This window comes from Ciconia boyciana, chromosome 8 (assembly GCF_034638445.1).
Source record: "Ciconia boyciana chromosome 8, ASM3463844v1, whole genome shotgun sequence".
Classification (NCBI taxonomy): Eukaryota; Metazoa; Chordata; class Aves; order Ciconiiformes; family Ciconiidae; genus Ciconia; species Ciconia boyciana.
In genome coordinates this window covers 42,087,616-42,115,382 of record NC_132941.1, presented here as the reverse complement: position 1 = coordinate 42,115,382, position 27,767 = coordinate 42,087,616, and the positions used below count along the sequence as shown (strand labels likewise).

At 39.5% G+C, this 27,767-nt stretch overlaps 1 long non-coding RNA gene across 1 annotated transcript in view; it reads left to right on the top strand.

Annotated features, from left to right (window-relative positions):
• Positions 1-23,103: 23,103 nt before the first annotated feature.
• Positions 23,104-27,767, top strand: part of LOC140655880 (uncharacterized) — a 59,176-nt gene continuing 54,512 nt past the window's right edge. The window contains exon 1 of the long non-coding RNA XR_012043902.1: positions 23,104-23,186. This is a non-coding gene — a long non-coding RNA (uncharacterized lncRNA). The remainder of the gene's footprint in view (positions 23,187-27,767) is intronic.

Below are 27,767 nucleotides of genomic sequence, written 5' to 3'. Positions count from 1 at the left end.
GTTCTAAAAACAATTTAGGGCTTTATTGTCAGAACATCTAGTCCTAGAGAGAGTAGTCTTGTAGCAAGGAAGGAAAATCTCTATCTGTTCCTAAAGACTTGGCATGAGAAGCACCGTAGCAGAAATGGGGGCATTAGGAATAAATTCTGAGGAGGAAGTTAAATATATTTCTACCTTCCAGTCATAGCAGGGGGAATATTAGAATACTGGCTCTGTGTAAGCTAGAAACCACTGAATGTGAAAGGGACCAAGCAGGGAAAAACTAGCTAAGTCTTCAGTCAATGCTGGCTTCCAGCACACCACCTCCAGAAAGAGGGCTGTGAGACCTTCTCAGGTTTGGTCCTGTGTCTGACTTTCAGCCTGTGAGTAGCTCTCTTGAAATCCACAGGATGACACTGTAGTAAAACTGCATGGTTAGTGGTGTCCTCTCCTGAATGAGACTTACAAATGTTCCAGCTGTTTGCTTACAAGTCTGATGTGTTGTTTTTATATTGTAACAGTTCTGTTGAGGAATATTGATGTGCTGAACAGTAATACTTGGGTACTGAAATACAATACAATGTCTTCTCACATACTGAATATGATAATCCCTATAGTTGTGGAAAGGACCTCGCCATATCCACAGTAATCTTTAAATCCAAATGGCTAATTTAAAGATACTGGCCTAAAGGCTAAGCTTTTATCATGACCTTACTGTATTTATTCTGATTATCTTTCTGGTTTTAGATACAGGATTGGACTGAGATTTCTGTCCTAAAGATCTGTGAACTTTTAGGCTGTTTGTATTATCTTAGAATCCCTGCTTTTTTGAGGTCCAGATTTCTAGCTGATATTTCTAAATAATTCCAGATGGTCAGATCAAAAAAATCTAAACTCGGGTTTCTCTCTAACCTGTTTTTTTTTTTTTTTTTTTTTTAGATGGGAGCTAAAAGCCTGATTTGAACCTCATCCAAACTGGTTGACTGTAGTTTATCTTTTATGCAGTTAGCCACAGTAGCTGCTGGAGACATGTGAATGCAACATATCTTTAATAAATGAGAAGGTACTTGCTTTGACTGCTAGTACAGGAGATGGTTTAGCCTGAGGCAAACCTACAGGCTACAGATAATTCAGCTGGCCATGTAGGGTTTCAGGGCTAACTTGAAGCCATGCAAAATAATAGATCATAGTTTTTAAATAGATATTTGGGGACAGGGCTGAAATGAGTGCTAAAAGGAAAGGATTCAGGCAATGCATTATATTCATAATAGTTGAATAGGTCACTGAGAGGAGGAAAAAGCGGTTGTCCACCATATCTTTAGCATCTGTATGTATATGAAGCCAATGGAACAATATAGTTTATACAAGGCAAGGTGCTGTGCCAGGCTACTTAATTGCAAAGTTACTGAAGATGCACAAGAAATAGTCTCAGATTCCATAGCAAATAAAATACTATTACAGGAGGTAGAGCAATAGAAGGAGACTGATCAAAATGTATGATAACTAAAGCAGATGATGCAGGTTTGATGTATGGACCCTGCTGAAGCCAGATCTTGCACTAAGAAGGACTAATATCAGCAGTTTTTAGGCTTGCCCAAAGTGAACTCTTGGCAGGATTACCAGCAGAATTCTCCCCTGGAACTAAAGAGGAGTTGTTGGATACAAGAAGGAGAAGAGGGACCAACTGATTACACTTTAAAAGCAAATTAGGAGGAGGAAGACAAAAGGAAAAAGCTAGCAGATTAGAACACCTTTGCTTTTCTTTCTCCTTCTATGACACACAGACCAGGATTGGCTTTGGTTTTGGTTTGTTCTTGTTTTTCTTTTCCCATTTCCATAGTGTTGCTTATGAGAAGAGGATGAGGATGCAATGACATCTTTCAATAGGGAACTGCATGAAACTGCAGGAGGACCCTAAGTTTGCTAACAGGAAAAGCTCTGATTAGAGAGAGCCTTAATGTTATATCTCTCACATAAGGCAAAGTAATGGAATGCCTTTTCAAAAACACTAAATTCCACGCAACTAATGTTTATAGCTACAGACAGCGTTTCAACAAATTAAGACAATTGTACCTCTGTTGTGCAGGCTTCTGAGCAATGGTACATAGACTTCTGTGGTTCAGATTTTTTTTTTCTTAACTTTTTAATAAGAATTAGTGCAAAGTGTGGAACTTCCTGTTTATAGCCTAGTTTTTTTTCTGGGCTGTATAGTTTGCTGTGTGCTGCCCTCATCCCTAGCTCACTCTCCCTCTATCTTAGGCTTGCCAAAATCAAGCCGTTCATCATCCTGACATGTAGCATCTGTACTGCCGTGTAACCTGTAGAAGACAACATTGCTAATGCACTTGCAGGCAGTATTAGAGCTTGCGGGGTGGAGCACACAGAGGTGAGAGGGCTGAGTGCTGGCGGCTGTCTCTGGATAGGTTAGCAGGGCCCCAGCCAGCCATACTACTTCCCACAGGGAGGGGGATTTGGCAGTCAGTATGAAACGCTGGGTAGCAAAGAAAGCAAATAGTAGCTGGATAGACCTAACCATCTCCAGGTTAGTGTGCAAATTTAAATTAAGCTCAGATTTATCAGTCACTGAAACTTACCACCACTTGACTGTTTCACTCTAAGTTGAGAGCTTGGTATCTCTGGCGCAGGTATCTACAATATTAAATCTACTGCTATCTTTTGGCATTTGGAGGGGTGGTGGGGGAGGAGGATCTGTAACAACACGATCTCACTGTGATCTTGCAGCCCAAGGTAGGTGCAGGATTGCATAAACTTACTTTTGAGGTGCAGACAGCCTGGGGAATGCTCAGGAGAAATTATCTTTACAAAGGTGTTTTTGCACTTGTAGAGTAACTCTTACCCAACTGTGTGTGTTACCCAAGAAAATATATATGGGCAGACACAATGACTCATAAAAGTATCTCATAAAAGGCCTCTTTGTATGTCCAGGTTGTGTTTACACAATACAAAGTTTAGTGGCAATGCTGGTTTATTGCATTTTCAGCCCCATGTTACTTATTCTGCTGCACCCATGGTTCAGTACCGCCTCAGTAGTAGTTTCATGTTCAGCTGTAGGGCCGCTTGAGCTGGGTTAATAGATCCAGCTGAGAAACACCCACCCTGACCCCAGGGCAGGGATGGTGGTTGAGCTGGATCAGGTCCTGTTCCAGGCTGCTGAATGGACTGAGCAGTCCTGCTAATGCTGTGCAAGTGTGGAGCAGATGTGAGGGCAAGTTGCTTAGGCCAGGGCTGCTGCTACAAAAACATGAGGTGGAGCAACTCCTCAGCTAGCCCAGCTGCTTGAGAGGTAAGTGCTGTGAGCTGGGCGAGTGGGCTGCTCTGCCTTTACAGAAACAAAACAGCCCAAAATGTCTTTGTAAGGTGAAACCACAGGTTAGATCTCACTGACTTCACTCTGGATCTGAAGTTAGGTGATGTGCTTAGTGCTTGCCTTAATTCAAGCCAGTACCTGCGCAGGTATGGGCAGGCAAGCAATCAATAGCTTGTGTGAGCAAAACTCTGGGTAGCATACAACATGCACTAAAAGCAAGAAAACATTTTTAATGAAGCTAAGAATAATTTTTAAAAAAATAATGTTTGTTTGCTTTATGGTAATAGAAATAGATGTCAGTACAGCAAGATCAGGCTTTGGTCAGTCCTTTTATGGCTTTAGCTATACTAGATTGACAGGTTACTGCCCTATGGCTATCCTTGTCCCTGGCTGTTTGCCATGGGGACCCCTCCCTTTGGTCAACTGGCATAACTGCTCATGTAATTTAATGTGGTTACAATCAGTCAGCTTAGGAAAAAAATGTTTAACCCAGGCAAATAATTTTGTTTGAAGTGGTTTAGGAAACAATTTCATAAGCAATTATGCCAGCAGATCTGAGAGAACATATCTGTGAGGGCAGGTATGAATTGGTGACAAACAGCTGGGGTGACCTAAAAGTGGCAACCCCTGAACAGGACGTCTGACTGTTTCATTGCAAAGCTTGAGGGGGGGGGAAATCCCAAAGGTGCTTTATGGAAATCAAAAGTTAGTATTTGTAGGGAAGATTCCTGGAGTCTGAGATGCTATCTCCCATTTAAAATACAGGATCAAATCAGTTGCATCTCTGAGCAGTATTGATTTACCAAGTGGAGTGTGTCTTCCTTTGGGATTTCTTCCCCAATTTAGGCTTCAATTGGTGTAATCTCAGAAGAAAAGCCTTGCTTCCCCTTATAAACTGTTCTTGCCAGATGTCTTGTAAATCTTTCCCTTTATTCCTTTGAAATGACTGGGCTTTGACCTTAGCTTTCTTAATGTTATTTAGCCCACATGGAATATCTATAAAAATAAGAGCTGCAAACTCTATTAAGAAAAGCACATATGACCTCCGCTTGTAATAACAGAATGCAATTAATGTCAGGCTCGTTTTGTTGATAAATTGGGGGGTAACAAATGGATTTTTGCTTTTTCAAACAAACCAGTATGAAGGGAAAAGGGAAAATGAGCTTTAAACTACTTACTAAAATTTTAAAAGATCTCTCCTTCGCCACCCATGACCTGAAAAATAATCAATACAACTGAAGCTTTTACTGGATTTGCATGTTCTAAACAAACAAACAAAAGCCTTCTGTAGGCAAATTAAATGCAGGGATGTAGTTGAGAATAGGGATGTTCTTGTGTTACAAACGAGGGAAAAGTTTCACTTGTGAAGCCTCTTAGTAATTGTGCAGCACCTGTTGCAGCATTTCCAGGTGGATATGATGAAGATCCTGTTGCTCCAGAGGTCTTCACAGGTGCATAGAAAACCACTGCTCCTTCATCAATGGTTTTACCACTTGCATGTGTATGTAGCATCTTGCTGTGTTCATTTGCACCCACACTCTGGTGTTTAGATGTTATGGCTTCTCCCCTGTGTTTATCCACAAAGGTGCCAGCAGCCACCAGGTCAGAAAGCCTTGTTCTTCAGCTCAAGATGTAGGTGCTTATATTTTCAGGACCAAAGAGCTGTGCATCAGTTCAAAGTAGCCGACTTGTGTTTTTTGTTAATAAAGTGTTTCAGAGGATCAGGATGACCTAACTGAAATTAAAATGCAAGGAGCAAGTTTGACAAAGAGCAGGTGGAAGGTGCCCAAGGGAAGATAAAGTGCAAGGGCCACAATTGTAAGAGTATGCAATTGCCCAGGCTAACTCTAACTGGATTTAAGCGCCTTTCCTCCAGCTGTCCCTCTCCTTTGTCTCATGCTTCAAGTCTCTGTAGGAAAGCCTTACTTATGCAATTTGATTACTTCAAGTCACTTAAGACTAGAGAGCAGTTTTTAGGGGATTTCTTGTTTAATAGCCAAATATCAATAATTCCCTGCTCTAATAAGTTGTTGCCCCTTCCTGATCCTGTCTTGTGACTGGGAGACCATAGGTAATAGCTGTCTGGTGTAAGTCGTCAGAGGTTCTTGCATGGGCCATGCGTTTTCTCATCCAAGGGGCAGATGGCACTGGCATGTATTTGGAGCAGGTCGCTGCCTAGAGCAGAGAAATATCCAGTGACTCTGTAGTGCACAAGCAGCTGAGTTGGGAATGCTGCTCATTTCCTAGTTTGCTTAGGACAGTAAACTCCTACAGCCAGCTCACCTACAAGAGAATACAGTTAAAAAGTGGGGAGAGAGTTTAGTTTCTGTATGCAGTTTTCAGTATAGAAACTGAATTTCAAAAAATCTCTGGTAAAGCAAAGAAGGAACCACAATGAGAAAGGCAGATTACTTGTGCATAGGCTGTGTGCATGGAATAATTTGTCTTTGATTTTCTCCTAACTCAAAAAAAAAAAAAAAGTGCTGCACTAGTCTGCAGCTGTGTAAATTACTGTTAAAAGTGATGTGTATCTTGGAGGGAACATAGAGTGCTATGGAGAACTGCTATAGCTATCATGGAGCAGTTTTGTTAGTATGACAAAGTTTGGCAGTATACTTTTTCTGTAGACAAGGAGGAATCCCTGGGCATCGTTTTTATACCAAGGATTTGCTCTAGGGACAAGAATTTGATCTATAACACTGCTCGTCCAGGAGCTGACATCAAAAGCCATATGATGATATAACCAATGTCAGTGTCTCTTCTCTTGCCAGAATGCTAATCCACTGAACATTGGGAGAAGGTGACATTTTTTCCATATTCTTCTCTTGTAAAAGTTTGATGGAGCAATGCAGCGAATATACTGGATAACAAAGTCATTTCTCTCTCAGAGAGACTACTGTTTAGCATATTTTTTTATGTTTATGCCAACCTCACTGAAAAAGAAAGCTGTTTTGACTTTTTTTTTTCTTGGAAGTTGTTTCCAATACTGTTATGAAGTTCAAAATCACAGGGAAAAAAGCAGAGAGGTATCAACTTTATTAATGTTTAAAAGATAAACTAAAGTATGGGAGGTTATCAAGGAAAGGAAGACTTCTCTTTCTATATGATGAATTTGAAGAAGGTGTGACGATGTTTTGGAACATGGAACTTCATTGTATTTTAGACCACTGCTGCCACCAAGTGGAATAGTTTCCTCTAACTCTTCCTGGGGTCTTAAAGAAACTTGCACTTGCCTTCAACCACCTGCTAGTTCATGGAAAGGCAACGGGTTGGATTTTTTAATTATCCAAATAATAACAACAACAACAAAAAAAATCTGTTGACTGCACTTCAGAGTTGTTGGCTTAAGGTAATACCATTGATGCCTAATGTGGGGCTTGTCTAAAAGAGTCTAAGTAGCAGCATGGTGCAAAGTGGGTTGGGGAAAATATTCCCTCTGTGCATGACAGAATTTGGGGTAAAAGGAAAATAATGTGGTTCATCAGTAATGACACATGAGCTTAAGGAGAAGCAGCAGCAATTTGCCGAGTTTAACACAAGGAACTTGCAAATACAAAATAACGTACTTTGGGTTAAGATAGTTGTTTCAGTTGCTTGTAGTTTTTCAGCTGCTTCTCTTTGACTTGTTAGTGTAGGTGACTTATCCTTTGCATCCTTCTCTTGCTTTGTAAAAAGCCCTGTGTTTAAAAAGGTGGTCATTTTATTAGGTCAACAGTTGTTAAAAGCTTCCTTGCAAAGCTGTGGCTGCTAAATGAAAGTGCATATTAATCAAGGGCAGCATCCGCACAAAGATGTACGGTGTGGGACTTTGGAGAAATGATTTGTTTATCCTTAAGACAGCTTGGCTGGTTATCTGACTGATCATGAATCTAAGGAGGTTCCTTCAGTAGACAGTGACACTCTTACTGTCTTGCACAGCCTATGCCACTGTGTCCCCAGGAAGGTGATTCACAGACTTGTGGATCAAGGGAAGTATCATCAATGCCATCAATATACTGTAGCTGACAGCATTGAAATTGAATTTCTGTTTTCATAAAGCACACTTTAGCTGGCAACCGGACAATGTTGTTTCCTTTCTGTGAGAGCAGTCCGCAACAATGTCTGAATATACATTTCCAGGCAGGAGCCTCTCAATAACAGTTTTGGAAAAAGCTCGTTTTCTCTTGACTTTGAAATTGAATGTGCCAGTAATATTGAGGGGTGTGTTACCTGAGTATTTCCTTTCTGAGGAGTCTTGGCTTCATAAGGCTATGAAATCATAGTGAGGTTGAGAAATTCTGGGGGTTTTTGTGTGGCCTTTCTCCCCCTCCCCTGGTGCTCCCTACTTTCAGTTGCTTGACAAATAGTAGTCACCACATGTACCACTGCACCTCTTTCAGATATATTTTTGAAATGCATTTGTAAGCCCTAATGGAACAGTTGTGTTACCATGTCAAAGGCTGCCTTCACTGAAGGCTGGAAGACATACACTGGGCACTGGCTTCAACAAAAGCATAAAGAAGGTCTTTAATTTCCTCAGCTGCTGCTTTGAAACTGTTGGCTCCTAACATGTTCTGCCTGCAAGGGCATTTCTTCCCTTATGCTGTTAAAACAAATTTTGCTGTTGGAGAAAGGTGCTCAAGACCAAAATCCTCTGTCACAGAACAAATGTCACAGAACAAATCCAAAATGACCCAAATACTTCATAATACTTCAAACCATCACTAGAAAGAAGTAGAATGTAATTTCATTTTCAGGTCCCTGATTCTGGATTTTGTCACTAAGACACAGAGATAGTGGTATGTTTCTTCTGTGGATGCCTGTGCATCAGGAACTAGCAAGCTAATGTAGTCATACTATTCTTTGTGGATGTATCTGACTGAGAAATAAATTTGCTGTCCCTGAAGGTAGCTGTGATGTTTTGAAATTTTTTCTTCCCTCATTGGGTGTAAAATTAAACATGATATGAAAAGTCAGAAATACTTTATTTTAGAGATGTCAGAATGCTTTTATCTTGGAACATTCCAACATCACATAAAATTATATATGCTAATATTGTAATAAAATGCAATACAAAATTAAAGGTCAGAATGAAATACAGTCTGACAGCCAAAACCAAAAAGTTAAATTTAAATTAGAATTTAAATTCCATTTAAATATTCCATTATCAAAATCAATATTTCAGAAGGTTGTGTTGTTGACAAAATTATATTTGCCATCTGAAAATCTTTTTTCCCCTCTAGTTGAAATCTTCTTTTAACTGGGTCTAATTGTGAATTGCTGAATTTTGTGTTCAAGACTGTGAATGCATTTCAAGAAAAGCACTGAAAAGCCACTAGATGATGATAATGAATCTTCATCAGTAACGTATTGAATTTGATTTGAAATACTGATTTAGAAGAGAATTGCTTTGTACCCAGCATCAAATTTCTAACTTAAATATTCTCTGGGTTGTGCTGTATTTTTCACTAGGACAGATAAGTATAATCCTCTTCAGGCTATAATTAATGAGAATAGAATTGTTTCATGTTTTACAGATTTGTTTAGGCAGCGTTCAAATCACAACAGTGGAAGAAGCAGAGGTTCCCCTGCTTGAAAGACAAGAAACAACAAGTCACAGAATTACAGCACAAGACTGAGGTATGCCAGCTAGTGTCTTCAGGCAAGCTTGTCTGTGGTTGAAGTCTGCTTTGTACTTTGTTCCCTGTGTGCAAGTTTAAGGGCTTCTTTATGCTCCTCTACAAAAGGCCCTACTAGTGGGAACTTAAGATTCTTTTGTTCTTGATTAAAAACCATAATGCATCAATTTCTTTATGCAGTGAATTAACTAAGTTGTTCTGAAATATTATAAGTAACTTTAATTTCAGATGCTTCAAAGTTCAAGTTACTTTGTAAACCATAAACAGACTGGAATTTTAATAAAGGACAGTTACTGTTAAGAATTGATGCAACTGTGAGGTTTGCATAGTGAACAGTTTGTCTGGCTCCAACAGTTAATGTTGCAGATTGCTTCCATTTATTTGAGAGTGGGTCCTACTTTACTCAGCTTGGAAGCAATCAGTTAAATGATATTGAGAACTTAGAAGACCAGATGAGCAAAACAGGCAAGGAATCTTTTGCACTGCCTATTCCTCACTCGACACTTTTTTCATGTTTGAGAAAGTCTTGCCAGTTTTTAAGGGTCCCAGGAGAGCAATGTTAAAGTTTAAAACTCCCAAGTATGTGTAAAAGGTGTGTGATGGGGGAGGCAATATAAAAATAGTACCAGGTTCTGCTAGTGGTTTCTCAAAATATTCTCTGACGAACAGAATTACTCAGGAATTTGGCACCTTGGAAAACATCCATTCTTTGTCACATGAAAAAGATCTTTACTTCTTTGTCACAGTTTAGCTACCCTTCACAAAAGTTGTCAAATCAAAGTTACTTTTCCCTCTCCTGTGGATCATGAGCTCCTGAGTTTCTCCAGCATTAATGTGTGTCATGTTTGGAGTCCTATCTAGGTCATTGTTGTTTGCTTAACGGATAACATTTCAAAGTCAGTAAAGGGGACTTGCACATCCAACTTCCAATTCCCTCTTATACTTTGGAAACCCTCTGCCAATGTTCTTTGAAATTTTCCTTTGTTTTCTCTGCTCGTTCCCTTCACTGTAACATTGTGAGTTTCTTCCTGCAGTCTTTACTCGGGCCCAGTTTCCACTGAAGTCAAATAGACTATTCAGTAGGTGAGTATTTAGTTCCCTATGTGAGGGGTTTTTTTTTTTAATAGCTGTTGCAAAAATTATGCTAGTGACACTTACCAGAACTTCTTGCTTGCCTACATGTGAGCTGATGGATGTTACTCTAGATCATAGAAACCACTGTCAATGTTCCAGTCATTATGGTGTGGCTGATTATTTTGATACTTTTCAGTTCACTGGATAGTGTAAGGCATCTTTCTTTCAACTAGTTTTTGGTTGATTTGGTTGGAACTCCCAATGATGACATGGCTTTTAACCAAAAGTAATGTTTTTTCTGGGTCTCAGTTCTGAATCCTATCCATTTAGATGACTGGTCTCATTAGAATCTTCCAATGCAAACAGTAGATTTGGGTTTCATTCAAATAGTAATGTCCTGAAGTTGAATTTATTATAGGACCAGCATTCTGTACAAAGTCAACCCCAAGAATAAAAATATTTATGCTTGGCAAGAATACCAAAGTTTGTTTGCATTACCTTGTCCTGTAGTATTAGGTCAGTCACCATCTATTTTACAGCTTTGCACCAGCATGCATTGTTTAATGAAAGAAAAACATCAGCCTCCCAGCAACATTGAGCAATATTGGCTTCTTGCCTTGATAAAATGAATGACGACCCATTATTAATCAACATCTTGCTAAACTATCTAGTTTAATGACACATGACTGTCTGCACATCTTAAATACTCCCTTAGATACTTTTGTAGGACCTACATTAGCGTCTGTGAAAGAACAACTAGTTTTATTGTTAAATTCCGTATCAGCCCCTGTTGCAGTGAAGTTCATAGTCTGGTTGGATGTCAGATTGTCTGGGATAATTAGTCCGGGGAATCTGTGCTTAGTGTTTGATTTCTGTATCTCATTTCCAAATATTTTGGATGAGAAACAGCAATGTTTGGCTGCTGAGAAATATTTACACTCATAAACTAGAGCCACCTTTTCCTTTCTTATTTAAAGTTTCTCATTGACGTTTCTAACTGTATCTCTGAAGCTGTATCATTCACATTGGCACAAATTATACTGTAGGCTTCATTGCTCAACTGTTTATGTTTATATCATGCAAGTAAAGACCTATTTGACTGAAGGTGTTTCTTGTATTTGAAAGTATTTCATTCCCTCATCAATGTTATCTGTAATATCACACTACTGAAGCTAGAAGATGGATCTAATCGGACGGAGCTATGAGGCAAGGCACTCTGTCTCTTCCTATAATAAATTGCCATACCAAGGAGGATTATAAAGTCACAGGGCTAGCAGGAAAGTTTTAACTAACTTTTGGTTCATGAAAATTATTTCTCACTACTGATAAAGACTGTGTTATATAAGCTATGTACTTTCATATTAGTTTTCCATGCTCTTATCTTTCTGTTCTCATTTATCATATTGACAGTACTTTGCAGAAGTAATGAGTTATTTTTTGAGATGTTAAACCTGAATGGATAAATAAGTTAAAAAGAAAATAAATTTGAACAAATAGTGTTGTCTTTGACACTATTTCTTAATGCTTTAGAGCTTTCCTCTACAGGAACCTGGGGAATTCTACATATTTTAAGATACAGTAGAACGGTGTCAAACTAAGCGATCACTTTCAGATTTTTGTACACCCTGCAGCTCATCTTCTGATTCATAACTCTTTATCTTATAACACAAGTTATAAGTCAAGTTACATTCATAATGTACTGCCTTCGACAGCATCATCACTGGATGACCTTTTATTTAGAATTAAGGGAGGATCCCCCCCCCCGATTTCTGTGTTTGTGTTATAAAGTGAAGTTCTCTGTGTTTGTGTGTTATAAATTGTACTGCTCAAGAAAATTTTATCTTGGGACAGTTCATGTACCACAGAAATAAATGAGGATAGGTGCAGAAATATTGCTTTGTCTGGGTTCATGTAGGAATATACAATTTTTTAGCAGCAAAAAATATCTTAATCTCTAAGTTCTCTCATCTGCAAACTCACTAAAACATTCTTCTCTACTCAGTTTCAGTGTCATCAAAATATACCAAAAAACACTTTGGAAGGTTAGTCTGGTTTTCTAGTCCAACTGGCAAGTTAAAGCAATTGTTTCTCAGTGACATATATTGAAGTATTTTGGAATATAAGCTAACGGGCTGGGAGAGAGGTGGTAGCTAGACTGGGTTCCTCATGTGCCTCTGTTGAACAGCTTAGTATGTTCCTGTCGTGGATCTTTTTCACCTGTGTAAACCCAGAGGGGACAATGGGAATGTACTGGAGTTTTACTGGAGAGACCTGGCTTGCTCTGTGGGACCTTCATTAGTAATGAGGAGGAGTTGGGGGGGGGAGGAAAGAGCAAACTCAGCTTGGGGTGAGTTTTCAGAGCTGGTGGCTGGGAGAAAAAATATTTTTCTTGTCTTTGTAAATTTGTTATATTTGATCTAAAGTTATTGAAAGATGTGAAATGTGGAACCTCACAATGGCGTTTTTACAGTAACTTTGCAGAGCAGACCGACATGGCAAATCGTTAAAGGAAGCAATGTTGCTCATATCCTGCATAGAGCTTTAAAAATACACCCATGGTTTTAAGGATTGCTCCATGGTTTCCTGAAGAGAAATATTTTTCTGTTCAGGTAGATTTATGCCTGAACAGCCGATATACTGAAGGGTGGATTCTAATCTAAGCTTCACTCCAGCAAATCCAGAGTAACTCTGGAGTCACTGAATTTCTTTCCTTGTCCATGTGATGGCTATTATATCTTTATCTGACTTTTAAATCATATATTTATGTTGTCATGGCCCTTTTGAAGAATAATTTAATGTCTGCTTTCTTTAATACTCTTTAGTGCCAGGTATTAAATTGATTAGGATAATCTTAACTTGCAGTCCTAAACTGTCTGACAGTTTGATTTCTCTCTCTGACTTCTCATCCTGTAAGAGTGCGGTTTTGGGTGGGGTGGGGGTTTAGGTCTGGTGTTTATTTTTTAAAAAGAATTTTACTTGCTGCACAGCATATAGTTACTATTCCCTAGTCCCATGTGATGTATTCTACTTAACACAAGTGAAAGTGACCCATCTGAGCCACTTAAATAAGAGCAAAGAAGAAAGAAAACATTCAAAAAATCCCAATAGTTCAGATGTATTTTTATTTACTGAACTACTGCATCCTCCTTTTCCCTTTCTCCCTCCACTTCTATCATTTAGAACACCTCCCCTGTGTGTATATGCTTTATGGTTTATCTTTGTGCTGGCTTCTTGTGATGAACTCTTGTTAAATCTGGGGATTTTTGACTATCCAAGTAGGATGTGTGTCATCAGTGCTGTTATCATCTTTATCTGTAATCTTTAAGAAAAGTTATTTTGGGAGATTTGGTGGAATTAATTTGTTTTGCTACATTCTTATGGTTGTCTGTATTAGATCTGTAATGTTTTCACTATTTCTCATGCTAAAACATGTGAAGCTGGCATGCTTATATCAGTCATTTTCCTTTTACAGTTTTTGTTTCTTTAGGTAGAGTAGAAGGTGTGGATAGCTGGGCAAATGGAAAAGTAAGAAATATTAATTGTTGTGTTTATGTAATCCATATCCTTTTCATAAATAAGACCCATAATCAAATTTGGTTCTTCTGATGCTGGAAGAAAGACCCTCCTTTGAACCACTGATGACACAGCTCAGCGTCACCTTGTGGAGAAATTTTGCTTTTGCAATAGATGGCAGCAGAGTATAGATGAGAGTGGTTGTTTTCATTGGTAGCTACATTTATATATTATATATATTTTTATATTATATTTATCTATGGCAGTTCAACATTATTTTTTTAATAGTTACTTCTGCACTCTTGTCGTGGTTTAGCCCCAGCCGGCAGCTAAGCACCACGCAGCCGCTCACTCACTCCCCCCTGGTGGGATGGGGGAGAGAATTGGAAGAGCAAAAGTAAGAAAACTCGAGGGTTGAGATGAAGACAGTTTAATAGGGAAAGCAAAAGCTGCGCACGCAAGCAAAGCAAAGCAAGGAATTCATTCACTGCTTCCCATGGGCAGGCAGGTGCCCAGCCATCCCCAGGAAAGCAGGGCTCCATCACGTGCAATGGTCACTTGGGAAGACAAACGCCATCACTCCAAATGTCCCCCCCTTCCTTCTTCTTCCCCAGCTTTATATACTGAGCATGACGTCATATGGTATGGAATAGCCCTTTGGTCAGTTTGGATCAACTATCCTGGCTGTGTCCCCTCCCAGCTTCTTCTGCACCTGGCAGAGCACGGGAAGCTGAAAAGTCCTTGACCAGTGCAGCAACAACTAAAACATCTCTGTATTATCAACACTGTTTTCAGCACAAATCCAAAACATAGCCCCACACCAGCCACTATAAAGAAAATGAACTCTATCTCAGCTGAAACCAGGGCAACTCTTTTCTGTAGCTGTATAATGGACCAAAATTGCTTTGTTAAATCTTCTAATGGGCAGATATTAATTGAATTGTGAAATTCTGTACTAAAATAATCCTTTTATATCAAACCAAAACCAATCAGGTGGTATCACAGCTTCCTCCTGCACCCTGAAGCTTCTTATCACTGTTTGTCTGGCTTCTACGCAGAAGCCTTTGAGCACCTCCTAGGAAGCTGCCATCATCTTTCAGACATGGTGAGAGTCTGAATGTGTGTGAATGAAATCTGGATCCTTTGATGAATGAGATCAGTTATCATGTTTGGCTCTGTCAGGAAGTTTGATTTGGTGTGGTGTGTATTTTTAGCCATCTTGCTTTTCATCCAATACTTTCTTGGGGGAAAAGGAAAGTCAACTGCCTTTCCCAAGATCATTCATTTAGAGTCCTGCCAATTTGAAAGCATGTTGCTACACACTCCTCTTTGCTGTAATAAAACTCGTAAGAGTGGTGTTTCTAACAGGTTGCAGATAAGGATGACAGCAGTGTTAAATGTGACATAATTTGCATACTCAAAACTTCAGATTAAATTTTGCATGATTCTTATTTAAATAGTGACACAATGGTTCTGAGGTAGCTCATAGGGAACAGTTGGAGAACTGTCCAATAGATACCTTAAAAATGTGATAACCCCCCCACTTCCAAACCAACCTCCAAAAAACCTCCAAACCCCAACCTACTATTATTCTATGTACAGCACGATGTTAAATCTAGAACTAGTGATTCTCACTGTTTAGTCAATCCTTTGAATAAACTAGGGAAATATGCTCTCTTATTTTTGACTTTTGTTTTTTCAACATCACTTGTTTAGGAATGTTATGTGATTTCCTTTATCACTTATAATGAATGTTTTTTGGATTCCTGAAACGTAATGTATGGTGGGATTTTTATTTGTTCACCTACAGTCTTAATTAATTACTAGTATGCTTTGATACCCAGTTTAGTGCTTGAGGTTCAGCAGGCTCCATCTTGCTAATCACCCACTCTCCATTAATTGAGAATTTTTTTTGTTTTACTGGATTTGTTTTTAACTTAAGATTTAACATGCAAATTTTTAGACTTTTACATTGTTTACAGTCATGTTCAAGTTCATCTTCAAGTCTCTCTTGCATCTAATTTATCATATTGTTTTAAAACAGGCTCTTTTGTTAATAATAATGAAGAGCAACTCTTAAATCAGGATCTGATACTTTTCTTTTGACAGTAGTGGACATTTCTTTAGGCTAAAAAAAAATCTGAACAGCCATTGTGGGTGGCACTTCTTTTCATCTAGAGTTATACACAATATGCTGCAGTGTAGTAAGGGCATATCAGGGCTTGCTCATGCACCAGAAGCCATTTGCCAGAAGCGATACAGGGAAATCAGAATAAACACTTTGCGATGCTCTACAATGGCAAGGCTATACTAACTCCAGTAGCCATTCTAAGTGGAAAGCTATATTGAGTATGCTGCTTTGCAGTATAGACATGACCAATTTGCTGATGAAAAAGCTTATTACCTGGATACTGCGTTGATGGAGACCAAAGGCATGGTATACATAACTGATCAATGCCTACCTTAAGATGTCTCAAGGAAGAAACCTGATTTTTCACTGTGTATGGATGATGTCCTGAAAAGTCTGAATCCAAAAGAGTAAGGGGACCCAAAGGTAGGCACTTTAAATCACACATCACTTTTGAAAAATATTGTGTGATAGAACTACATGGATTTGTGGTTGCAAGCAAATGCCATCAATGAGAAGAGTATAAAGTATATTTATTTGTATCTAGAAGTAGAGTGTGTACATATATGCACACACATCAGAAGAATGGTTTGCTCCCCAAACATGACCTCCCCAATGGTTTGCTCATCTTTACAGTTGTGTGACATAATTTTCCTAAATTGATTATTCTCTCAACTGATTAGCTACTTTTCACCTTTTACAACACATGGTGTAAATTGGAAAAGGCGGCATGTTTCAGTGGAACAAGAAGAGATCATTACAAATGGACAGTGAGATTTACTGATCTACAATATGTTAAAAACTCCTTAAGTCTGATCCTTTTATATACCTGACCAAATATTTATATGTATGTGTATATATGTACTTATACTGCCTTATGCTGATTTCTGTAGTTCTTTAAATCATTTAGGTATTTTATAAAAGACTTAGCTTAAACTATTCAAGGTCACTTTCAATACTTTAGTTTCATTTAGATTTATTTTTTCTGTGATCCACCTATCTGTGACACTCCCCTGTAGTCTGAAGATAGTTTCCTTCCACTCTGTTTTTCATTTTTTTTTCTTTATCAGGCTTTTGTGGTTCTTTAGTATGAATATTTCTGTTTATTTTTAACTTAAATTGGTTTCTTGTTTCTCAAAATCATTGCAGGAAAAAATTATGAGTGAATTTAGCTGTTAGCAACCAGACTGGAGTTCAGGTTAGTTTCTATGCTGTTTTTATTGCTATAGCTTTTCTGAAAGCTTGATTGCTGTGGCTGGAGTCAGTAGGATTCCTCACGAGGCTCAGGCGTTCAGTGTATGGAAGATGGCAGTTCAGATTATGACCCCTAAAACATAAAGTAGTTAGTGCCTTTAATGTTCTCCACCTGCCTGCTGTTAATCCTACACAACTGGACAGTTCCTAACCTGTTTCTTTAGTGAACTCAGAAGTCAATTGGATGCTAGGGTAAAATAAAATAAAAAAAATCAAAACAAAAAAACCCCCCAGAACACACCCCAACAAAAAATGATGGTAGTCAACTCATAGTTGCTACAGAGCAGAATGTGGTAGGTTTTTGTAGCAAGTCTGCTGTGTGCTGCTCTAGTTGTTCTGAGTCATCTGTCTTTGGAGTCCATATCAGCATGCTGTGAGTCCTGTCATGGAGGATTATGAAAAAACCCTTCCAGGAGGGATTACATGCATTCCTGAGCCACTGCACAGAGGAGTTAATTAGAGATGGGGGGGAGGAAGGCAGGAATGAGGCAAAGACTGTATTAGCCATCTAATTTGGAAGAAAACTGTTGTATCAAATCATGATTATTGCAATCATTGCACCCTTGATGAACCTTCAGTAAAAGCTGAGTATTCATCAGACTGCATAAATTAGAGAGAAGAAAAAAAATAAAAATCACATGAGGTCATCTAATCTGTCCCCTGGGGCCAGCCCCCTGGAGTACAGTTTCTAATGCTTGTCCAATCTATTTCTAAACACCTCACATGATGAGGCTTGCTTCTCCATGGGTAGCTAGCAGGGGAATAATGTAGGAGTGACTGGGCAAAAAATAAGGTGCTGTAGCATTCTTACAACAGTGGCTGCAAGTGCCTGTGTTGAGTGTTTGAACTTGCCTAGTATAGGCCTGAACAGACTGAGGAAAGTGGTGTATATCCAGCTGTGGCATGGAGCCCTCTCTGAGCCCAGACTCCTTGTTGCTGTGTGAGTTACCAAGTGTTGCACCTACCACATCCTTCCAGCAGCCAGTCAGTTCTCACTCTGGAAGCTTCTCCCCAATGCTCATGCTAAATGGTCTCTGTTAATTTCATCTCATTACTCCTTGTTACGCTACCTTTTACTGAACTAAATAATTCTTCTGCCTTCCTGATGCCTATACCCATCAGATACTTGTAGACCCTAATCACGTTCACACTCCCCGCCCCCCCCCCCCCCCCATCTTCAGCAAACCAAGTTATTTGTATTGGAGTCTTTTAATCTTTCCTTATAAATCAGTCCCTCTAGTCTCTTAATAATTTCTGTAGCCCATACCTGATGTCCCTCCAATTTATCAGTATTGTTCCATTAATGAGGCACTCTGATGCTAACATAGGGGTGCAGGTGAGCTGTAGTTACATCAGAGACATAACAAATTATCCTAGTGGTGACCATCACCCGGAAGGAGTGGGAAACAGTGAAAATTAATCTTAATGACTAACTTGCTTTGGATCCATCTCACTGTATTTGCAGTCTATACATGCAGATCTTTGTAATTTCCTCATTGTTTATTTGCTACTCAAACATATTTGCTTTAATAATGCGTATTTGGCTTCTGAATCAGAAATGCAAAAAGAGTTATTGAGTAGAGGAACATACAATTTGTGAACTACTATGGGTACTGAAAGAACTTCTGCAATGAATTATGTAGGAAACTTTCTCTGTCCATTTCTGCCAGTAGAATTCTATGGCATAAATATTGGCAATTAATAAATGAAAAATCTAGGAGTAAATTAAATCCCAGTGTGAATATCCTAGAGAAATTATATCCACGTAGTCAAAGCTTTTCCCTTTTGTATCTAAATACGTACATGACTCCTGTTTGTCTTAAAATGTCAGAGTCATCAATGGATGTTCAGCCATTTGACACACACCACAAAATAAAGTAATACCTTTCTTTATTGGATGAAGAATTGAAGTCCAGGTATGCTAAGTGACTTTCCCAGAGCTAAGGCTGCAATGTGTGCCTAAACTGAGAATTGAACCCAGTTCCCTTGGTTCTCAGAGGCGTTACATCAAAGCATGCTGTGTCTCAGTTGGCAGTTTGCTCTTATTAGTGGGGAACTGGTATGTTTCAGAAGACGTTTGAGGTTCTCAAAGCATCGAAAATTTGATTTCAGCTTAGTACAAAGAAAACCTTGCTCTTGCTTCATTACTTCTAAAGGCCAAATATTCTGTTGGCTTCTTGAAACATACAGATAAATTTTGCATGTGTAGCAGTGTTTTCATGGCTATAATTTTTACTCTTAGCTTTACTATTAGAGTTAAGGCAATCTTAACATTTTGGCTTGCTTGACAAAGCAGGCTTACCAGTCTGAGAAGACTGAGAAACACTGCCTTCATCCTTTCTACCTCTTTGTATTCTAAATCATTTAAATTCATTCTTTTGAATGCTACGTTGCCCTTTAGGAAATATGTATGTTGTGGTTGGAGTGCTGAGTCACTATGCTGTGTCATGTGAAATCAATAGGTATAGCATCAAGGTAATGCTGCACAGAAATGGTGGGTTGTTAATCCAGTGCTGCTGAGTTGAAACATCTTCTTTCTCTTACTGCTGGAGCCAAAAGAGAAAATAAATTTTTTTGATGATCCAAAAAGAGAATTTTTTGTAGTTGTTGTTTTGTTAGATATGGCATAAATGACTGAATAATGAAGCATGCAGGGGACTTGTTCAGTTTCTAGGCATAAAATATTAATTTAAAGCATTTGTATCACTTAATTCATACTCTTTGCAAGTGCTTCCAGCCAAACCACAGACACACCTATGTAGAAGACGACTAGGACAGAACCCAGAGCTTTCACGCTGACCATGTGATTGTCAGTTCTTTGTGGTTGGGAATATTTTAACATAGGCAGTTCTGGGCTCACAATGCTATTGCAGAGATTGGTGTAATTCTCAGCAGCTTTCTGGAGGGTGTTGTACATTAAGCTTAAGAAGTGCTGGGGGTGGAGAATGGCAACCAAGGTGTCTTGAGAATCTTTAGGAGTCTGAGACTGTGAAGATTTAGTGATAGCCTAGAAAAGGCTCAAAGGACAATAGATTAGTCACAAGCTTTCTATTAAATCATCAAGTCTCCTGGCTCACACAACCAAATCTTTTTTTCATAAATGATGTACTTTTACTACTCCATCTCTTGACACCGCGAGCCGGTAAGGTCCCATGTTGCATTTTTGGCTTCCTTTTCCTGTGCCATCTGTTATTTTGGTGTATTGTTGAAAGGTTGGTGTTGCTATTGCACATGTGAGAGTAAAACAGATAGACAGGGCATACTGTGTCAATATGAGATGCCAAAACATGGGCTGCATTTTAAATTAATTTTCAGTAGGTTGAAGCTAATGTTTTTTACAAGGTTTCTGGACTTGAGCAGAGTGTCAAAATGACACCTAATGACTGCCTTGCTGGGCAGAGCTGGCTTCTGAGAGTCATTCAGGTATTGGAACACTCTCTCCCCTTTTATTCCTTTTCCTTCCATCCTCAGCTCAATCCTGCATTTCTCATGGGGCTGAGCTTGCCTATCTCATGTTCTCATTCAGCACTTTTAGCTGGTTATTTCTTTTACTTCTTGCTCAACCTTTGTCCTGTTCCCTGCCTTCCATCATGGGATTTTAAGGTTCCTCAGTTCTGCAGGCTGAAGTTGGATGTCCAGAACATTAGCACTTTGAGAGATCCAGGCTTATACAGTGTATTCTTACGTAGTGTGTATAGTTGGCCTTTCTGCATAATTCATGTGAGTTGGATTTCTTTCAGTTGTTTTTCTTTTTCTGTCTGTTTCCTCCTATCCCAGCAGGTCTGAATTCTGTTTTCACTGCTATTCCCCTTCCCTTTTCCCCACTGATTTGCAAAACCAGACTTCTGGCCTGCTTAGCTTTCTTTCTCATCCCCTCTTCTTTCTTCCATTTGCCTACTGAAAGAATTAATGGTGGCACATCAAAAGAGTAAGCGCGTATTAAAAGCGCACACATTTTTGTTTACTATTATATAAAAATGAGTACTTATGTAGGAGGCATTACATAAAGGTAGGCATATGGTGAGAATGGGATGCTTTTTTGATGCATCAGGATACCTGTCTAGAATATGCAATGCAATTTCCAGATACCTGAATGTCCGGGGAATGCTGGAATTGAATCCGTACTGTTAATAGACTGGAGACTAAAGTGTATGTCTTCATACCCCAAAGGATGCTGAGGAAAGATAATTTGTTGCCTGTTTGTGGTCCTGTGAGACTATCAGAGCAAAGTTATAATTTATTAGATATATAATTTTTTAAGAGAAGCTGAGCAGTGTCTTGAAGAGAGAGACTTATTTTTTTCCTGTTTCCCCTCTCCACCCCCCAACATATACACATTAATGCTCATCTTGCAGTCATGGCTAGGGCCCTGTATGGGATATCATAGTGCAAATAGTCATCCTTATGATATACACATATTGAGAATTATTCACAGAAACCCAAAGTAGTTGAGGTTGGAATGGATCTCCCTGCTCAAACCATGGTCAGTTAGAGCAGGTTGCTCAGGATCATCTCCAGTCAGGTTTTGAGTAACTCCAAGGATGAAGAGTTCACAACCTCTTTACAGCCTCACAGCCTTTTCTAGTGTTTAATCACCTTTACAGTAAAAAGTGGAGGGTTTATTTTTTTTTTAAATGGTTGAATGGAATACACTGTATTTCAGTTTGTGCCTGCTGTCTCTTGTCTTTTCACTGGATACTGCAGTGTCTGGCTCTGTCATCTTCAGTCACTTCTATCGTGCATTTATATACATGGATAAGATCCCCCTGAGCCTCCTCTTCTCTAGGCTGAACAGTCCCAGGTGTCTCAGCTTTTCCTTGTATGACAGGTGCTCCAGTCCTGTAATCATCTTTGTGGCCTTTTGCTGGACTTGCTCTAGTCTGTCAATGTCTCCTCCCGCCCCGCCCTGGGGAGCTCAGCACTGGGTAGGGCACTCCAGATGTGCCTCACTGGTGTTGTGCATAGGGGAATAATCATCTCCCTTGACCTGCTGGTAATTGTCTTCCTAATGCAGCCCAGGGTGCTGCTGGCCTTCTTTGCTGCAAAGGCACATTGCTGGCTCATGGTCAATTTGTTGTCTGCTAGCTGGACAACCTAGGGGTCCATTTTTGTAAAGCTTCTTTCCAGCCAATTGACCCCCAGATCATCGTGGTGCATGGGTTTATTCCTCCTCGGGTGCAGGACCTTCCATCTCCCTTTGTTGAACTTGATGTGATTCTTATTGACCAATTTCTTCAGCCTGTCAAGGTCCCTCTGAACGGCAGCATGATGATCTCATGTGTCAGCCATTCCTCCCAGTTTATCATCTGCAAACTTGCTGAGACTGCATTCTGTCCTGTCATCCAGGTCATTAATGAAGCTGTTAGGCAGTACTGGTGCCAGTATCGACCTCTGGGGTTACACCATCAGTAACTGGTCTCCAGCTGGACTTCATGTGCTGATCACAACCCTTTGAGCCTGGCAGTTCAGCCAGATTTCAGTCTACCTCACTGTCAATTTATCTAGCCCTTCTTCAGTTTGTCTATGAGGATGTTATGGCACACTGTCAGAAGCCTTGCAAAAGTCAAGAAACAATCCACTGCTCTTCCTGCATGTGCTGAGCTAGTCATCTTGTTGCAGAAGGCTTCCAGGTTGGTTAAGTATAATTTCAATACCTTATTTTCTTATCAACTTGTAATAATATCCTATTTTCTGATACCTTATTTTGATACCTTATTGTGAACATATGCATTATTTTGAAGACTATTAAAAAAAAAAAATCATGATAGCACCAGGAATATGTGTCTTACAACTGGAAGACTAACTGTCTAGACTTCCAAACTCCTAGGTTTTTCTTCTGATGTAACAGATGGCTCATGTTACCATCTGTATATAAATATAGTAAGTCTTACGGACATAGCAAGGTTTAAACACTTAGTGTTTTCTTTCTCAGCTGAACAGAACACAAGATAAGTGCAAAGTATTATTTTCTCTCTTCTTGACAGTTTTTAGGATGTGTTCTTTCCTGTTAAAATATAGGACCTGCAAGAAAGGATGGTGTATGTTTAATATTCATTGTGAGTCGTAGATATTGGCTGTCTGTCTCTTTATTATTGCTAATCAGAGCCGCATGGTTAATTTCCCCATAAGTCACTATGAATATTTACCCTGGAATGTGTCATTGTCCTAAGTGAATTTAAGGCTGCTGTCTCTTGCCAATAGGACATGTTTCAAGAGACATCTGTTTATCTTCAGAGTCAGGACAGTAGAAAAAAGAGCCAAAGAAACTGTTCTACACTTTCCTGCAGATGCGGTATGTAAGCTAGACTTTCTTAAAGCCTTCTCCCAGTTGCTATCAGTGGTGTGACTTCACCAGTAGTAGCAGAAGTGTAGGGATACTGGCACAGCTTACAGCTACTGTCTCTCAAGCTTTATTCACTTTAGGTCTAGGTATCTCTGCTGTTTAAATGCCACTGGCCTGACTTTTAGCGCAGCTAGCATTGCAGACTCCAAACAGAGCTGCACAGATGTGAAACAGTGTTTAAAACTGTCAGGGTGTAGTGTAGACAGTGTCACGCTGTCTCAAGCAGAGCTGGACAATCATGCAAAAAGTTTGGGTCTTTAAGTTCTTTTTCAAATTTTTAAACAAATTTAATTTCTATTGTGTTCAGGCCCCTTCTGTGATAACTCTGTGTGCTTTGTTTTTATTGAAGCAACTGTAGTAGTATATTTGGAAGCATTTTAAATTTGGAAAAAAATTACTTTTTTGGTATCACTCCAATTGTTTATGCTTGTCTAGTTATGATTGAAAAGCAAACTGAATGACAGGGAGATCCAGCTTGTTTTAAGTATTCAACACTTGTGGTAGGCAACTTGCAATGATGATACTACAAATAAGTTTGAGTCATTAACATTTATGGAAATAATATTCTGTTCAATATGCTCATAACACTTTACGAACAGGGAAATGTTTTAATGTATTAATTTTAAGCCAATTTTCCTAGCTCTGGTTTCACCTCTCACCTGGTGAGGCTGCATTTAGGATGTGAGAATGAGAGTTAATTCTCCCTAGCCTCGGGTACGTTCGGTATGTAATGCCTCCCATGAGATGACATAAGGGTAGCAGAGGTGAGCACCACAGTGTGGTGGCTGTACTGCAACTCGGGAAATTACATATGCCTGAATTCCCCCTGAAATTTCTGTTATGTGCAGTGCTCTTCTCTTTCCTGTCCCAGTTGTGGACTAATGTGATATAATATGGAACGGGTGCTGTGTTCAAACATTGTCACGGGTATATTATCACTACTCATGGCTTTCATAGTCAGGAAACTGCATCTTGGGACCCATTCTGATGAGAGGAATTTCATATGGAAGATTATGATGAGAGGACATGGTTATCTCACACTGAAACTACTAAAGCATGTTTGGTAGTAGTAGACAACTAGGACAGATCAATTCATTACGGAGATCTAGGGGGAGATTCTTGCCACAGTAATATTGATAATACTTAATGACATCAGGGGAGGTAAGTTTGTACTCTCTGTTGTCATTGAGTATGGATGTGCTCATGTGCATACGTACGAGGGATACACTTTATAGGAAAAGGGTGTTAGATAAACTAACCACATAAGGTAGAGTTCTGCTGTCATCGTGATTTAAAAGAAAAGTGATGTATAGAAAACAATGAATGCCTATTGCAGGAAGCTTTTCCTACCCTTTCCCATGCTTGGAATATGTTTCCTAAATGGAGCTACTATTTCTTTTAACCTGCAAAGCCTGTCTCGAAGTATTAGGTCTTGCTTACTTCTTGCTCTCTCACTCTTCCATTCTTTCATCTACGCCCACGCCAACGTATTATTTATCCTTTTGAAGGATCCATGAAAAGGATACATCCATGCCCATTTATTCTGCCTTGCAGGAAAAAGCAATGAATGCATAAATGATGTTACTCTACATCCAGGCACAGTAAAGAATTGAAAAACGGATTTTCAAGTGAGTGCACTGGAATTTGATTGGGGGAAAAAAAAAATCTGTAAACTAAAAATGAAATTAGCCAAAGGTGTAAAGTCTTAATTCAAACCTGAGCTTAGACATTAAATGTTCACCTGGGGAGTTTTTTTTCTTGGGATGTGTGTTTACAGGATTGAAACCTCAAACAGAGCAAAGCGAGCATGCCCAGTGCACCCAGGACAAACAGGATGGCAATGATTTTACCCACCTACAGGAAAGTTTTGAGCCCGTAGGCTTTGATAATCATGTTGCTGTTTTCGCTAGTGCAAAGTTAAAGAGTGAGTCTATGTAAAAAGAGTCTTCTCATAAAACATGCAAAGTGATCTATGAACAAGTCAAAAAGAGGGGTTTGTGTGCCTTTTTTCCCATGTATCATATGAAAGAAGATGTAGAAGTAGTCTTTCAGGGTTTTTTTTACATAATTTTAAAAAGAAAGAGATATTTGGGCAGGTGGAGAAAGAGGGAACAGACTCCTGTTTTTTCATTCAATAGAAAAGTCTCTCTGTTGGCCACATCCAATAATAAGTGAAAATGTAATTAATATAATTTCAGTGGAATTAGAGGGTAAAGCCTAGCAAAGGAGAGGAAAAGATTTGTTTGAAAACAGAACAGTGTCAAATAATCTTTGTACATCTCTGTAACTCTGAGGCTAAACACATGCTGTAGGTAACCGGTGTCCAGTAAGCATTCATCCGTCTTCTGAGTGTCTAAGTAACATGTAAGAATCTCTAGTGTGCATTTGGGCTTCTTAAAGGGGCCACCAGGAAGAGTGGTGAAGCATTCACCAGGAGGAGAATAGGTCTGAGGGTTGTTATTGATATTTAAAGGCGAAAGTAAGAAATTCCTCTAATCTATGAAACTCTCAGGGCTTCACTCTAAAGCATGCAAGACATGGAAGCATGAAGACGGTCTTTTTGCATGTCATCTTGGGGGGCGGGGGGGGGGAAAGGAGGAAAACTCAATGTAGACAAGGAATGGGAACCTAGTTTCAAAGCCTAGTGATATATCCTGAAGAGCAGACTGTCATTTTAAGCAGCCTTGTGCCAAGCTTGTTTGGGGACCTGCGATTTTGTCTTAATCCCAGCATTTTAATACTTTTTCATAAGCAGTATCTAGGATGTGAACTTTGAACATGTTTTGCCTGATTACTGTAGGACAGGTGTACAGATAGGGTTGAATAAATGCCGTGAAAATGTTGTAGTCACAAAATGGCTATAGATGTCCTAATTCCAGACACTCAGCATTATATATTAGACAGCAGCTCTGCTCAAACAGTAAAAGAACACGTCACTATATATCCCCGTCAGATTAAAAAACTAATTTGAAAAGATTAATGTATTCCATTCCTGTTAGCCTGAATCAGATACCGCTGTGCCTACAGCAGCACTGCCTCCTGATTATTGAATTTTTATGGCCTTGTAATTAATTGCAGATTCCCTGTTTTGTTCTATTTCTTTTTCTCTGACATTTTAATTTCAACAAAAAGCAGCGGTCTCCATGCAGCCTCTCTCAGGAGATCCTAATGGCCTATAAAACAAAATGACTTATAGATATGGCACCCACTTCAGTTGGCTAGCGATTGTTCGAAACCTTGCTGATCACGCGGAATTTAATTTTTCCCTTCCTCTACTGTACTTATTTCTTGTCTATTAAATTGCAGCTCCAGTGTCCTGACTAACAAATGGATGTAACAAAGTGCCACCCTTCCATAATACATTACTGTTGCCACATGCAAATTTTTTCTTAAAAAATTGCAGTTCATTTTATCTAATTATAAATGAATAAATGACTCTTGCACATGAATAGAATATTGTCCTTGACTCTGCATGTGAGAATTTTATGTTCTGGTAAATCACTTGGATTTATTATAAATTTAAAGAATCAAATGTGGTTTAGATTCATTTTGCATTTCCTCCCTCCTTCTCCTCCTTCTCCCCAAAATACTGAAATGTGCAAAAATGATTTATTTCTGTGCTGTAGAAAGGCATGTTAGCATGACTCGCCATCTCCCAGTGAAACTCCTGGAGTTACTGCAGGCTAGTAGTAGTGAATTATTGTTATTTATATTACAGTAGTGCCTTGAGATCAGAACCCCATTTTTTTGGGCACTGTACCAACACATAGTAAAAGATCATCTTTGCCCGAAAGAGTTTATAATCAAATGAAAGCATCCTCAAAGGGAGGGCTGGGGGCGGGGGTGAATTGTATCTGGGAAGAGAGGAAAGGGTGGTGGGGATTGGCAGTCCCTGTGCATTGGAGGATGGTGAGCTGTGCTGGAGAGGCTCTGTCCTGAGAAAAGGAAGACTGTGTGGGGAGCAGGGGTGGCAAGAACCTGGCATTGCCAGAACGTGTCCCAGCAGTGGTGTAGCAGGCTGCTGGAAGCATCATCTCTGCTGTCTGCTCTGTCTGCGCCTTCCCTGGGTGAAGCTGGGTCAGTGGATCTTCATTATCTACCCTCTGGGCTATCTGAGGTGTTGTTTCATTAGCATATTCCTTCAGTGTGCTCCCAGGAGCTCCTGGGCAATGTCCCTTCTCTGCTGTGAAGTAGTTGTCAAAGCGAAGGGGGTGCGAGGTGGCTGCTGGAGTAGGAGGGCTGTCTGAGACCTGCTGCTGAAGAGCTACTTGCTTCAAAGCAGCTAGCTGAAGCATTTGTAATCTAACCACGGCAGCGCTAAGCTTGGCATTGGATGTGAAACTTGCTTACGGACCAGAGTAAATTAGCCCCTGTGCTGCTTAAACAAGTCTGTTCTTAGATTAGTTTAAGTCTAGCTTTCCACAGACATACATGTCTTGTAACTATGCCCAGAGGTCACAACAGTGCAGTGGCCTCAGTGGATGCTCAGCTGTGCACGCTGTGTTCCAGAGAAAGGACTTGTCTCTCCAC